The sequence below is a fragment of the Phasianus colchicus genome, chromosome 24 (genome assembly GCF_987193195.1).
Source record: "Phasianus colchicus chromosome 24, bPhaCol1.hap1.1, whole genome shotgun sequence".
Lineage (NCBI taxonomy): Eukaryota > Metazoa > Chordata > Aves > Galliformes > Phasianidae > Phasianus > Phasianus colchicus.
Genome location: NC_143459.1, coordinates 267,187 through 281,396, shown reverse-complemented (window position 1 = coordinate 281,396; position 14,210 = coordinate 267,187). Strand labels below are relative to the sequence as shown.

Genomic DNA, 14,210 nt, shown 5'->3' with positions numbered 1-14,210 from the left:
TTTTTCATCTTGGTTTTCTCTTTTTGTTTTCCATTTTTTTTTTCTTTTTTCCTTTTTTATTTTTTTCCTTTATTACTCTTTTTTTTCCCTTTCTCTTTTTTCTTTCACCTTTTTTTCTTGTTTTTCATTTTTCTTTTCTTTTTTTTTTTATAATCATAGGTACTCCTGAAACCCCCTTTAAGCCCTCCCTACCCTCCCCATTCTTTCTTTTCACCCTCACCTCCCCCCTTGCCCTATCCTTCCATTCCCTTGCCTGCTCTTCTTACCTGCACTGCTGTCCCTTCCTTTACCTACCTGAGCTGCTTGTTCCAAAAATTACCTAGCTGACCTGCTTGCCCCTCGCTTTCCTAGCTGAGCTGCTGGTCCCTCTCATTCCCTACCTGAGCTGCTTCCCCCTTACTTACCTAGCTGAGCTCCTTGCCCCTCGCTACGTACTTGAGCAGATGTTTGCTCACTTGGCTTCCTTACTGGTTGTCCCCTCACTTACCTACCTCACCTGCTGTCCACTCACTTTCCTAGCTTAGCTGCTGTCCCCTCCCTTCCCTACCTGAGCTGCATGCCCTTCCTTTTCCCTACCTGAGCTGCATGCCCTTCCTTTTCCCTACCTGATCTGCATGCCCTTCCTTTTCCCTACCTGAGCTGCATGCCCTTCCTTTTCCCTACCTGAGCTGCATGCCCTTCCTTTTCCCTACCTGAGCTTCATGCCCCTCACCTCCTTTTTCTTGGTGCTCTTGCCTTTTCCTGCTACTCACTCCCAATCTCAACACTTGTCTGCTCTGCTTGCTGCTCTGACAAGTGCCTCTTAACTCTGCTCGCAGCTTCTCTCCTTCTGCATGCCCTTCTCTATTCCCTTCTCGTGCCCTTCACGCTTCTGCTCCCCTTGCTGAGCAAGCCCATGCCCGGTAGCTGCCCTTCAACCTCCTCCGCCCTTTGCCTTTCTCCACACAGATGCTTGCTTCTGGCCAGCACTCTTGCCCGCAGCCTAGCCCACAGCCCGCATCTCTTTGGGAGACAGCAAGGTGGCCTGGAGCTACCCACACCTCCTCCCGTTGAGATTCTCCCTCTTTATCCTCCTCAGCTTGCCTCTATCTGTGCCTCCTACTGGGTCTTCTCTCTCACATTCCCGTCTAGTGCCCGGTGTCACCCCACATTACCCTCTATTTCCCTGTGCTCCCGCAAGCCCCCTATTGTCTCTCTGCAGCCTTTTATAACCTTACACCTCTCTACTTCCCCCCCAATCCCACCCACAGACCCCTGTCATGCCTGTTTCTCTATACCACGCCTACGGCCCTCCCACTGCTCCCTGTAGCCCCACATCCCCTTCTATCCCACCTCCATTCCCCCTACAGCCACTCATAGAGCCACAGTTTCTTAGGTCCTCCCCCAGCCCCCTATATCCCTCCCCGTAGCTCTCCCCAGCCCCTCCCGGCCCCCAGTGCTCCCTATAGCACCGTGTCCCCCCGTTTCCCCCTCACAGCCCTCTGCTGCCCTAAATCCCTTTGTACCCACCCCTATCGCCCCATGTACCCCGATACCACAGCCGCTGCAGCCCCGCCTGCCTCCCTATCCCCCCCCCGCCTTCCCAGCCCCTCACCCCACCAGGCTTCCTCCCCTGTCCCGGCGCCGCTCTCCGTCCCTCCCGGCTCCGACTCTGCTGTGCTCAGCACCGCTCCCGTCGTGCCGCGGTTCCGTCTCGGTGCTGCCCGGACAGCTCCGGCGCGCAGCGGCGGTGCGGGGCGGCCAGGGCTGCGGGAGCGCCGCCGCCTGAGTGGAGAAGTGCTCTAGGCCGGCTGCCAACGGCCGTTCCCGCGCGCCGCGCCTCAGCCAATCGGAGCCGGCGCCGCTGCCGCTGACCAACGAGAGCCCGGGGGCGGAACGGATCGGCACGTGCCCAACGAGAGCCCGGGGGCGGGACGGACCGGCACCTGACCAATGAGAGCCCGGGGCTGGGACGGTCCGGCACCTGCCCAATGAGAGCCCGCGGGCGGTGCGGCGTTGCGCTGCGCTGTTGGTGGGAGGAGCGCGGCAGGGGGCGGGCCGTGGGTGGGGCCTCGGGGTGCGCCCTACTGCTATAGGGGGTGCGAGATGGGAATGGGATTTACAGGTGGGAGGTGGGGCTTGGATGTGGGGTTGGGATATGAGGTTTGGAACTGGGCTTGGGAGCTGGGGTTGGGATGTTGGATGTGCATTGGGATGTGAAATGTAGGGTTGGGGTGTGGGGATATGGATATGGGGTGGATATGGAATGGGAGATAGGAAAATGGAATATATATGGGATGGGCTTGGGATGGACATGGGACCAACACTGAAGAAGGTGGGATGGATTGGGGATGAAATATGGACACGGGATGGGATTGGGATGATAGTGGCATGGGATAAGTAGATGGAATGGACATGGGATGCATGTGGGGATAAGGATTCGGAATGGCTATGGATATAGGGTTAGGGATGGGGATAGGATGTGGGGGTATGGATATGGGATGGGTTTGAGATGGCTGTGGGGTGGATATGATGGATATGTGATGGGATAACGTTGTGGGATACGGACGAGGGATGGCTACGAGATGGAGCTGTAGTGGTTATGGGGCCATAGGGGCGATGGGGCCAGGATGCTGCAGTCACCTCTGTCCCCAGAGTTCATCCCCAGTGTGATACATGGAGCCCCACAGCCGCTCCTCTGCCCTTTATCACTTACATGGGGAGGACATCCCCCAACCTCCATTATCAAAAATAAACCTTAATTAGAAAAGTGAGGGGTGTCAACCCCGCCCCATGGGAACAATGTTTTCTGTGGGGGAGGGCACAGATGGCGTCTCCAGAGGGCTGTCCCAAACTCTGGGGGGTGTTCACAACTCTAGGATATGACACCACCAGGGTGCCATGAAGGTGTCCCAAGCTTTGGGGTGTGACACAGGGATGTCCCCAATTTTGGTGGTGTGACATTGTCATGTGGTGTTCCCACTTCCCTGGGAAGTCCTCCAGGTGGTCACGGTGTCCCCAGCTTCGGCTCAATGTCCCCAGGGTTTTTTTTGTCCCCTCTGCATGACGGTGACACCCGGCGCCAGCTGCCAGGAGTGACGCCCAACGGTGATGACACCGCATCACGGCTGTGCCACGCTGGTGTCACACAGTCCCCTCTGGTGGTGGCACAGAGTTCACCACCGTGCATGTCCCCGTCCTCATGACAGACGATGGTGACAGCGCCAGAGGTTTCCGGTGTCACCGGGTCCTGCGGTAGGCAGGTCTGGAGGGGTGACAAACAACAGTGAGAGGCTCAGTGACAGCACGGTGACAACGTAGTGCCGCCTGTGCCTGCCCCCATGTGATGGTCAGAGTACAGGGAATGGTGTCACCCGATAGATGGTGGCACACAAGTGATGGTGACACCAGATGACGGTAACAACAGTGACAGCCAGGGATGGGGACACTGCGTCACGGCTGTTCCACATCGAGGTTACCCTGTGTCACGGCGTCACCTGAAGACAGTGACATTCAGTGACACCCAATGGCATCCAGTGAAGGTGGCACCCAACAATGGTGACACCACCGACCCCATGTCACACCTGCACCAGACCCCACGTGTCCCCCGACTGTCCCCAGCCCCCCTCCCTGTACTCCTCCTCGTCACCTCTTCAATGAGGATGTCACCGTGCTGCAGTTGTGCCACCATGGCAGGGGGGACAGCTTGGGACAGTCACGGACAGCCAGGGTGACAGCGTCCAGGAGCTGTAGGACGCTGATGGGGCTCTCGATGGGGCTCACTATGTTTAATGATTTAATTCGGGCTGGGGTCCAATTTGCTAAGATTGACTGCCAGCCCAACCATGTTCTTCTCCAGCTTTGGAGACAGCTAAAGGACAACCAAAAATTTCAGACCTACCCTAAGAAACCAAGGGTAAGGGTTACAGAGAGAATGCCAACAACAACATGGAACTTAGAAGATTTCATTGTTGCTAATAGAAAAAAAAAGCTGCCTCAGGTGTCTCGGGCTACAATGCCTGAGGCACTGGAAGCAAAAGAATTGGCCATAGCTCAATTCATGGCGTGACGAGGGATGTTAGTCCCCCTAGGGCCTCCAGATAGGACCAGAGGCCCTGTGTAGAATTAAGGATTTATTGGTCCCGAAAAAACATTCAGAGAGTTATGGCATTGGTGGACACTGGAGCAGAAACATCAATTATCTACAAAGATCCAACCAAATTTGGTGGAGACAGAGTGATGATTGGTGGCTTTGGGGGACAGACTATTCCTGTCACCCAAACATGGTTGAATCTGAGGGTGGGGCGTCTCCCACCCCGGGAGTGTAAGGTGTGTATTGCCCCAGTGCAGGAATACATCTTGGGCATAGATATTCTATGGGGTCTGGCTCTCCAGACAACTGTGGGAGAGTTCAGACTTGGACAGAGATGTATCCGTACCCGGGCAGTGCAGGCAATATTAAGAGGCCATGTGAAACATGGGCCTATTTGCCTGCCGAAACCGCGCCGGATTACTGATGTAAGGCAGTACAGACTCCGGGTGGGCAAGATGAAATATGGGGAACGGTGCAGGAATTAGAAAAAGTGGGCATTGTAAGACCTGCACACAGCCCATATAATTCCCCCACACGGCCAGTGCGAAAGTCGGATGGCACGTGGAGAATGACAGTGGATTACAGAGAGTTAAATAAGGTCACGCCGCCTGTTCATGCGGCCATAGCCAACATTGCCTCCCTAATGGAGCTGTAGGACGCGGATGGGGCTCTCAAGGTACGTTGGTACGGCCCCAGGTTCCACGGTTACGGTGACAGTGAGAACTTTGGGGACAAGTGGTTGTCCGGTGTCACCCGGTGGCCCTGGGGGGATTGTTTCCGTGGGGCTTTGCACAGGGATTGGTGGGAACCATCCATTTCTGAAAGGAAGTGGCAAAAAATATACAAGAAAAGTGACATAGTATTGATTTTAATGGAAACAGACATTATTGGGGGCGATCCCACGGGGACAAAGAAGAGCGAGAATGTGTCACTATGTGAGGTTGTCCTCAAAATCCCCATTAGAGACCTCTGGAGGACTCCAGGAACGCCTGGGGACCCCAAGACACCCATGGGACATCTCCAGACCCTTCCAGAAGACAATAGGACCCTCTGAACCCACCTGAGGACCCCCCCACATTCCACAGGATCATTCTGGGACGTCTGCAGACCCTTCTGGATGAATCCAAGGACCCCCTGGATCAATTTGAAAACCCCCTGCACCCTCCAAGTCCTCTCTGGGACATCCCCAGAGATGTCTCTGATGACGGGATGACTCCAGGACCACTCAGACCCACATGAGAACTCTCTGGACCCTACCAGACTCTACTGGCACATCTCCAAATCATCCCAGTGGCTCCTCGGAGCTCCTGGACCCATCCTGGGAGCTTCCAGATCCTTCCAGGGACCCCCAGGACCATTCTTGGGACCCCCTGGACACCCCAGGATCCCTCTGGGACATCTCCAGATCCTTCTGTATGAATCCAAGGACACCTTGGATCCACCTGGGGACCAACTGGATGCCCCAAACCCCTCTACAACATCTCCAGATTCTTCTGCATGCCTCCAGGGGTATATAGGGGGGGGCTCGTGGGGAATCTATGGGCGAAAAGGTGTGAGTGGGGCTTCTGTGAGGTGGAAAGAGGGTCTGGAGGTGGAGAAAGGTTGGAAGGGGAAACTGAGGGATTGTGGAGGGCTTCTGTGGCGTGGAAAGGGGCTCTGAGGATGGAGAGAGGGGGTTGTGAGGGGGAAAAGAGCAGAACGAGGCTTCTGTGAGTGAAAAGGGGGCCTGGGGATGGAGGGGTACATTGTGGAGGGGAACTTGAGGGGTGGAAAGGGGGCTTCTGTAGGGCAGAAAGGGGGGTCTGGGAGTGGAGGGGGGGTTGTGTGGGGGAAAAACGGGGTGAGTTGGGTCTCTGCTGGGAGGAAAAGGGGTCTAGGAATGGAGAAGGGGTGGCAGAGGAAATCTGGAGGGTTGTGGGGGGCTTCTATGGGGTGGAAGGGGAGTCTGGGGGACACCTTAGGGAAGTATTGGGGGGGAGAAGAGTGGGATGTCTATGGGGTGGAAAAAGAGTCTGGGGGGAAACTTAGTGGCTTGTGTGGGGGAAAGGGGTGAACAGAGTTTCTACAAGGCAGGAAGAGCATCTGGGGGTGGAGGGAGGGGTGGGAGGGAAGAGCCAGGGGTTGTGCGAGGCTTCTATGGGGTCTGGCTGAGGGAAATTGGAGGTCAAAATGAGGAACTGACTCCAGGGGTCAGGGAGGAGCGCACAGGGGGTTACAGGGACCTCTAGGGGTCAGAAAAAAGGGGCCAGGAGGTGGGAGGAGAAGGGAGGACACGGGACCCTGGGGGTCAAATAGAGGGGAATGGGGGGTGGTAGGAGACTCTGGGGATCAGAATGGGGGAATTGAAGTGGGGGCACTCGGGGGGAGGAGAGGGGGTTCGGGGGTCAGATAGAGGAGACTGGGAAAGGGGGGACTCTAGGGGACAGAATGGGGAGAGCGGTGGGGGGGTGGGGGGACACCAGGGATCAGAACGGGGGACTGGGGAGGGATGAGGGATCGGGGGGGGGACCCTGGGGATCAGAATGGGGGAGGCACAGAGGGGAGGGGTGGAAGAGGACTACGGCGATCAGAACGGGGGGACTGGAGGGGAGGGAGACCGGGGGGAGGGTGTAACCCCGGGGGGCACACAGAGGGACTGGGGGGTGCGGGCGATCAGCGGCAGGGGGAGAGGGGGGGAGGGCAGCGAAAGACACGGGGTGGGGGAGGCGGCGAGACGCAGGGCAGCCGCCCCCGCCGAGGGAAGCCCCGAGCACCACGGAGACCCCGCGGGGCCGAGACAGAGCGGCACGCGGCCCCCCCGCCGCCTTCACCCCGGCCCCCGCCCCGGCGCCCCCCGAACACCCACCTGTAGGAGCCGAGGCGGCGCCCGGAGCCCCGAGGCGCCCCGCACCGCTTCCGCACGGCCGCCTCCTCGGGTCGCGGCGTGATGACGTCACTCGGCGGGGACGGCGCGGCGCCGTAGCGACGGACCGGCGCTGAGGCGCTGAGGCGCCGTCGCCGTGGCGACGCCGTCGAACGGTACCGCTCCTGCGGGAGCCGCGCTGAGACGTGCCGCGTCTCCGGCTTCCCCAGAATCGCTTTCTCCAGGCCGATTCCGAGCTGCTGGCGCTTCTTGAAAGCCGAGCGCGCATCTCTGCCCGGTTTTCTCACGGCTCCTGCGGCGGCATCTCTGGCCACTTTCTCCTCCAAGGAAGAACCGAGCGGTGGCCCGGCCGGGCTCGGTGCGTGGGATGTGAGAAGGGCACAGCCCGGAGCAGGACCTGAAGAACGAGCTCAGCTCACCGCTGGCACGTGTTCTGTAGTCCCCCGGGTGCTGCAGAGCTGCGCTGGACTCGCTGAGCAGCACGGCGTGGTGCGGGGATGTAGGAGAACACAGGTGCTCGGTAGACTTGCTGGGGCAGGGAGCTCTCACTGATGCTAAACTCGCTGAAACGAAGTGACTCGTTCAGGACACGTGCCTGAAACATATGCTGGTTCTCTAGGCAGAGCTGCCGGACAGACCTGTCAGCACTGGGAATTAAGCACGGCAGTGAGATGAAGCCAATGATGCGTTCATGTAAGAGCAAGAGGTGCTTTGGAATGCCTTTATGGCTGCACAGCTCCTCGGGAAGCAGTTACACCTGCCAGCTCAATAAGAGCTGTCCCGTGGATGCTGTACAGCTGTGGAGCCTTTGCCCACCTGCACTGCATCTTTTAGATGTATCATTGAGAGGAATTGAACCAGCAAGGGCTTCAGGGCTGAGCTCTAAGAATGGAAACTCCCTCAACTTTTGAAAGAGACTGGGTTCCTAAGGTCTTAAGACCTGGAGCTGGCAGGGCACACCCCTCTTGTGCCTTTCCCCCGACTGGTTTTTGGGAGACAGCAAATGGACACCCCTACAAGAAGTCTCAGGGTGTTTCCTTCTGAAACTCTTATTATGGAAGTAAGAATACATTCCTGGCTCCATTTTGCTCTTGTGTCAGAAGGCAGAGATTTAAGCTACCTAAAGTCACTTTTCCACAGAACGTTCCCACAGAAAGAAGCATCCAACATCTCTCTGTAGCTACGGAGACCCTGACTTCTCAACTCTTTCCAGGTATGTTTTACTGTCTCTTTCCAAATTTAGAAACGGCAGCTGTGCAGAAAAACATGCCACAGATCCTGAAGTGTGGGCCAGCGGGGAGTTTTACCCCGTCTCCTCCCTGATGTCAATCTGAAGTGATCTCCTTTAGTCCTCAGTATAACAAACGCATCCTGTGACCGTGCTTGAAGACAGTCTCCCTTGAGCATTTTAGCTGAGCTTGGTTAGCGCTCTTAAAACAAGCTGTGCAAGTGCTGCTTTTCTCCCCACTGTGAGGGATTGCTGTCAGGAGCCAGTTATGCCAGGCACATCCAGCAAGGAGCTGCTGTGGCACGATGGGCGCGTGGAGCGGCTGTCTTCCAACCTATCCTCTGCAGCAGTTAGCATTCTGCGGGTTACTCTTCCCCAGTTTGCAGAACGAGTATCAGAAGTTGATGCTCTTTTGTGAAAGAGTAAATGTGGGTTGAAAAAAAGGCAGTGTGACATTCCTGACTGCAGATGGAACAACAGCACAGATGCTGCCAGCCCCGCAGTAAAAGCTGGACTTGTTAATGAAGCAGCTTATCCATCTGTGTCGGGCTGTGGTAAAACTCACCCGCTGGCCCACCTGAACCTTTGCCCACCTGCACTGCATCTTTTAGATGCATCATTGAGAGGAATTGAACCAGCAAGGCTTCAAGGCTGAGCTCTAAGAATGGAAACTCCCTCAACTTTTGAAAGAGACCGGGTTTCTAAGGTCTTAAGACCTGGAGCTGGCAGGGCACACCCCTCTTGTGCCTTTCCCCCAACTGGTTTTTGGGAGACAGCAAATGGACACCCCTACAAGAAGTCTCAGGGTGTTTCCTTCTGACACTCTTATTATGGAAGTAAGAATACATTCCTGGCTCCATTTTGCTCTTGTGTCAGAAGGCAGAGATTTAAGCTACCTAAAGTCACTTTTCCACAAACGTTCCCACAGAACGTGGACCTGGCCTTTGGCCTTGTTGGAACTCATCCCATTGGCTTCAGCCCAGCTCTCCAGCCTGTCCAGATCCCTCTGTGGGGCCTCGCTACCCCCAGGCAGATCCACACTTCCAGCCAGCCTGGTGTCATCCGCAAACTTCCTGAGGGTGCGCTCAGTGCCCTCAGCTCATCAAGAAAGATCTTGAGGAGGACAGGCCCCAGCACCGACCCCTGGGGAACAGCACTGTGACCCACAGATACCACTTTTCTCACAGATACGTGACATTTTCATCCGGGAACACTATTTTAGTCCCCTACACATGATCTCTTCCACCAAAAAACAAGGACATTTTCTCCCAGATAGACCACTTTTCTCCTAACTATGTGACCGATTATCCGGGAAATACCCATTTTTTCCTAAAAATATGGCGTTTACTCCCAGAAATACCAGCTTTCTCACATACATGTGATCTTTTCCCCCCAAAACAAGACATTTTCTCCCAGAAATACCACTACGCTTAGAAATACCTCACGTTTCATCCCAAGAATACTACTTGACGCTCCTCAGGATCACACTTACTCCCAGAAAAATGGCAGTTTCTTCCAGATAGACCAGTTTTCTCCCAAATACATGACATTTTCTCCAAGATAGACCACTTTTCTCCCAAAGACGGGACATATTCCCCCAGAAATACCAGCTTCGTCTTAAAAATACGGCCTTTTTTCCCAAAATACCAGCTTTCTCACAAACACCTGTCATTTTCCAACCAAGGATGCTACTATCTCCCAGAAACAGCAGTTTTCTGAGAAATACCTGACATTTTCTCTCAAAAGTACTACTTGACACTCCTCAAGAGGACATTTTCTCCCATATTTACCGTATTTTCTCCCCAAAGGACCAGTCGTCACACCAAAAATACCACAGTTGCTCTCGAATAGAAGACATTCTCTCCCACCATTTCCGAGTTCTCTCCCTCAAGTATGTCATTTTCTCCCAGAAATACCACATTTCAGTGGTAAATTTCACCTTCTCTTCCAAAAAGAGGATATTTTCTCCCAGAAATACCCCTTCTCTTAGAACTACCACACGTTTTCTCCCAAAAATACTGGATGACAAAACCAAATGGGACACTTGCAACCAAGAAGAGGACTGGCACAACTGCAGAGCGGTGCCATCCTCATTGAAGAGGTGACAAGGAGTGTACAGGGAGGGGAGCTGGGGATAGTCGGGGGACATGTGGGGTCTGCTGTGGGTGTGACATGGGGTCGGTGGTGTCACCATTGTTGGTGCTTCCCTTCACTGGATGCCACTAAGAGTCGTTGAGTGTCACTGTCTTCAGGTGACACCGTGACACAGGGTGACCTCGATGTGGAACAGCCGTGACGCAGTGTCCCCATCCCTGGCTGTCACTGTTGTTACCGTCATCTGGTGTCACCATCACTTGTGTGCCACCATCTATCGGGTGACACCATTCCCTGTACTCTGACCACCGCATGGGGGCAGGCACAGGCAGCTCTGCGTTGTCACCATGCTGTCACTGAGCCTCTCACTGTTCTTTGTCACCCCTCCAGGCCCGCCTAGAGCTGGACCTGGTGACACTGGAGTCCTCTGGCGCTGTCGCCATCGTCTGACATGAGGATGGGGACACGCACGGTGGTGAACTCTGTGCCACCACCAGAGGGGACTGTGTGACACCAGTGTGGCACAGCCGTGACGCAGTGTCATCGTCATCGGGTGTCGCGTTCGGCAGCCAGCATTGGGTGTCACCGTCATGCAGAGGGGACAAAAGGACCCCCTGGGGACGTTGAGCCGAAGCTGGGGACACTGTAACCAGCTGGAGGACTTCCTGGAGAAGTGGGGACACAGCATCGTGCTGTCACACCACCAAAGTTGGGGACACCTTCATGGCACCCTGGTGGTGTCACGTACTGGAGATGGGGACACCCCCACAGTGTCACCCCCACGGACCACTTTGTTCCCATGGGTCGGGGGTTGACACCCCTCACTTTTGCAATTAAGGTTTATTTTTCGATAATGGGGGTTAGGGGATGTCCCCCCCCATGTCCCCATGTAAACTAAGCATGCACGCTGCAGTTTTCAGCCTAGGCTTTTAAGAGCAAAGCCAGAAAATTCCACACCGCTCAGTACAAAGCTGTGCGATGATGAGAGTGACTCAAGCTCTGCCCAAAGAATGAAAAGTAGCATCAAAACGGCTGAAGAGAGGGGGGACAGTGAGGCAAGGTAGCACTGCAGAGAAGTCAGGAGAACACCTCTGCCTTCCGGGATCAGGCAGCCGGCGGAGCCTCTCTTCCCCCAACAGAGACGCCTGCAGGGTGAGGGGCACACGCTCACTTCTGCTCAGTGCTGCCCCGAGAAACTCAGACAGCTCGAGACAGCTGTTCTCTAACTCAGCGCGCCTGTGCTCAGGCCGTGCTACTCGCAGTTCTGTGCACGTGCTTTGCAGGCAGTGCGTTTATGGGCAGGGCCAAGGACTGGTGCATCCATTGCTTCTATAACCTGCAGCATCCCCTGATGGAGATGTGGGAGTTCTGACCCAGCGCCGCGAGTGGAATAATGAGGAGGTGGTGCAGCAGCTCACTGAGTGCCACTGGACAAATCAGGCCGTGCGCTCTTTGTGAATACAAAGCTCCAATTGTTTATTGATGGACTGCAACCAGAGTGCCAAGTTGGGCTGCTGCCACGAAGCCGCTGCCTTCTGATGCTCCTCCACTCAGTCCTTCAGCTGCAGCTTCTCCATCATCTCCACAAGGCTGTTCATTGTGGAGGACTGGAAAGAAAGAAAGCGAGCGTCAAAGTAGGACACCGCTTCCCCCAGCATTCTACAATCCCCTTCACGTCTGACAGACAGAGAACAACAAGAGCCGTGTCTGTGCTCACCGAGGACTCACCTCTGCACGTGCAGCGGCAGCTCTCAGAGCAGCCTTCTTCATTTCTGCTCTCCTCTCTTTTTGTCGTTGTCGTCTTGCTATAGAGAAAGAGGAGAGAAATTCAGTTTGTCAACAGCAAAACCGCGGAAACATGGGTACATGAAAACAGGCTAGGAAGCCTCTCAGGGAAGGGTATTTCCAGTGGGACAAGCAGAAGGCTGTCATGGATTTCATGGGAAAAGAGAGGGTTACACTTTCTGGCACTTCCTTGCCATTGGACTCGGCAGCCTTCTACTCTTTTCCCCTCTCCGCAGAGAGAAGGAGAAAGCAAAGCAAATCCTAAGCAAACTCCATGCACCTGATAAGGGAAGCACCTCACCAGGGCAGCTGCAGCACCTTCCTACCTCTTCGCTTTGAGGTCCGGAACCGCTCAGTCGGCGCTGGGGCAGGCCCAGGGTGTGTTGCTGGAGCTGGCACACCGCCTCTGCTCTGATGTGGGCTCTGAGCCTTCTCCCCATCGCGCTCCACCTTCACTTGTTTCTTGGCAGGCCACAGCTCTGCTTTTTGCTCCTCTTCCTCCACTCCCTTGCGCTTTCTTGCAGCCATGGTCTTGGAGAGGGAGTGGTTGTCAACTGCAGGGGAAGGTCTTTCCCCTCTGCTGGGACCTGCTGTTCCAGGAAGCCCTCCTGGAGCCTGGAGAGGAGCTTTCGCGTACATCTTGCCGTTTGGCTCAGCACCTCTCCCTGTTCAAATCAAGCAAGGGGAAGCAGCAAGATTAAAAGAGAGTCACACACTGCCTTCGGTCTGCAAAATGGGCCACAATGCTAGGAACTCTCGAGTGTTCACAGCAATGGACCTTGGGATCTTGGCTGAACTGTGGGCCATTTCCAATTGGGACAGGAAAGGCAACTGTAATCCCCAGGGATTAAGATCTCAAGCAACACGCAACGACAGCAGTCCCAGGAAAGGACAGACAGAAAGCCTAACTAGAAAGACAGTGCACCAAACCCAGATGCTGCTGTGTGTCTGTACCTCTCTTGGGGGCTGTGCCACACTCCATGCTCCTCCCCTGGCTTCCTGCAAGGCTGCGCTTCACTGCAAGCCTGCTTGCATCAGCTTCTGTCAGAAAGGAAACAAGAAAGACATGAAGAGCATCTCTTTGGAGGAGCATTTTAGCACAGCCAACCACAAACTTCTGCTCCTCAAGCATAGTTCTTCAATTGGCCTTTCTGCTGCTACAACGCTGTGCCATTTCTGCAGTCAGCACAGATCTGCAGTGCCCCTTCTTTTCTCCTCCATCCCACACAGCCCTTCATGCAGCCCTATTTAGAGGCAGGTACCCACACCACAGCTCACAAGAGCTTCTTACCTGGGGAGGCTTTCCGTTTCCCCCCAAGCCCAGCACCATTCCATGGACGCGCAGGCTCCGTCCCTACAACAACAGATTGTGTGTTGATTTCACAGACACCAGGAGCAGCACTGTCCTGTTAGCCCACGTCCACCACAAAAACCAAAAGACACTCTTCTACAGCCAGAACAGAAACTGATCTTTAAACTGCAGTGCGCTTGCACAAAGCACTACTGCTCTCATTCCCGCTCAGGTGGCAGCAGAGGAACCCCAGTCTGCCTGACAGCTCTGCATGCTGCAGAGCAAAGCTGCGTCAGCACACAAAACGCTATCAGCTGCAAAAGTCGAGGCACGGATTTTTTGTCCCTACAGGGAATGCACTCAGCTCTGAGCACCACCACTTACACACACACTTCTGTCTCACTGCTGCCATCTGTTGCTGTCGGCCTCTCTAATGCTTCCACCATGGTTACCGGACATCCCTGCAGTGCTGCACCGCTCAGAAGTAATACTTAAAATGCATTCTTCCATACTTCATGACAGAGGACTGCAGAGACTCACTTTTGCGTGGTGCTAAGGATGGTCCGTCCCCATCGCGTCCCTCTGTGCGCTGCAAGGCGCTGTTGGATCTCTGGCAGCCTGCTGGGTGCTGCTCCCTAGCACAGGGAACTGCGCCGCGCTGCTTCTGAGGAGAGAAATAAAGGAAGGGCCATGGAAACAGCCACCCAACGTTTGCAAAGAGATGCAGCATTTCAGATGGTGCCAGAGGTGGGTATCAGAGTGCTGAGACGTTAGTTATCACTAACGGAAACATTTGGGAGCGCATTCACAACATCTGCACGTGCTGCAATTTCTGGGCATATCCAGCTTTCTCATCGTTCAGGTGGAGAAGACGGGC

At 55.1% G+C, this 14,210-nt stretch overlaps 1 pseudogene; it reads right to left on the bottom strand.

Moving 5' to 3' along the window:
• Window positions 1-163: 163 nt before the first annotated feature.
• On the bottom strand, window positions 164-3,102 carry LOC149915076 (uncharacterized; annotated as a pseudogene).
• Window positions 3,103-14,210: the final 11,108 nt, after the last annotated feature.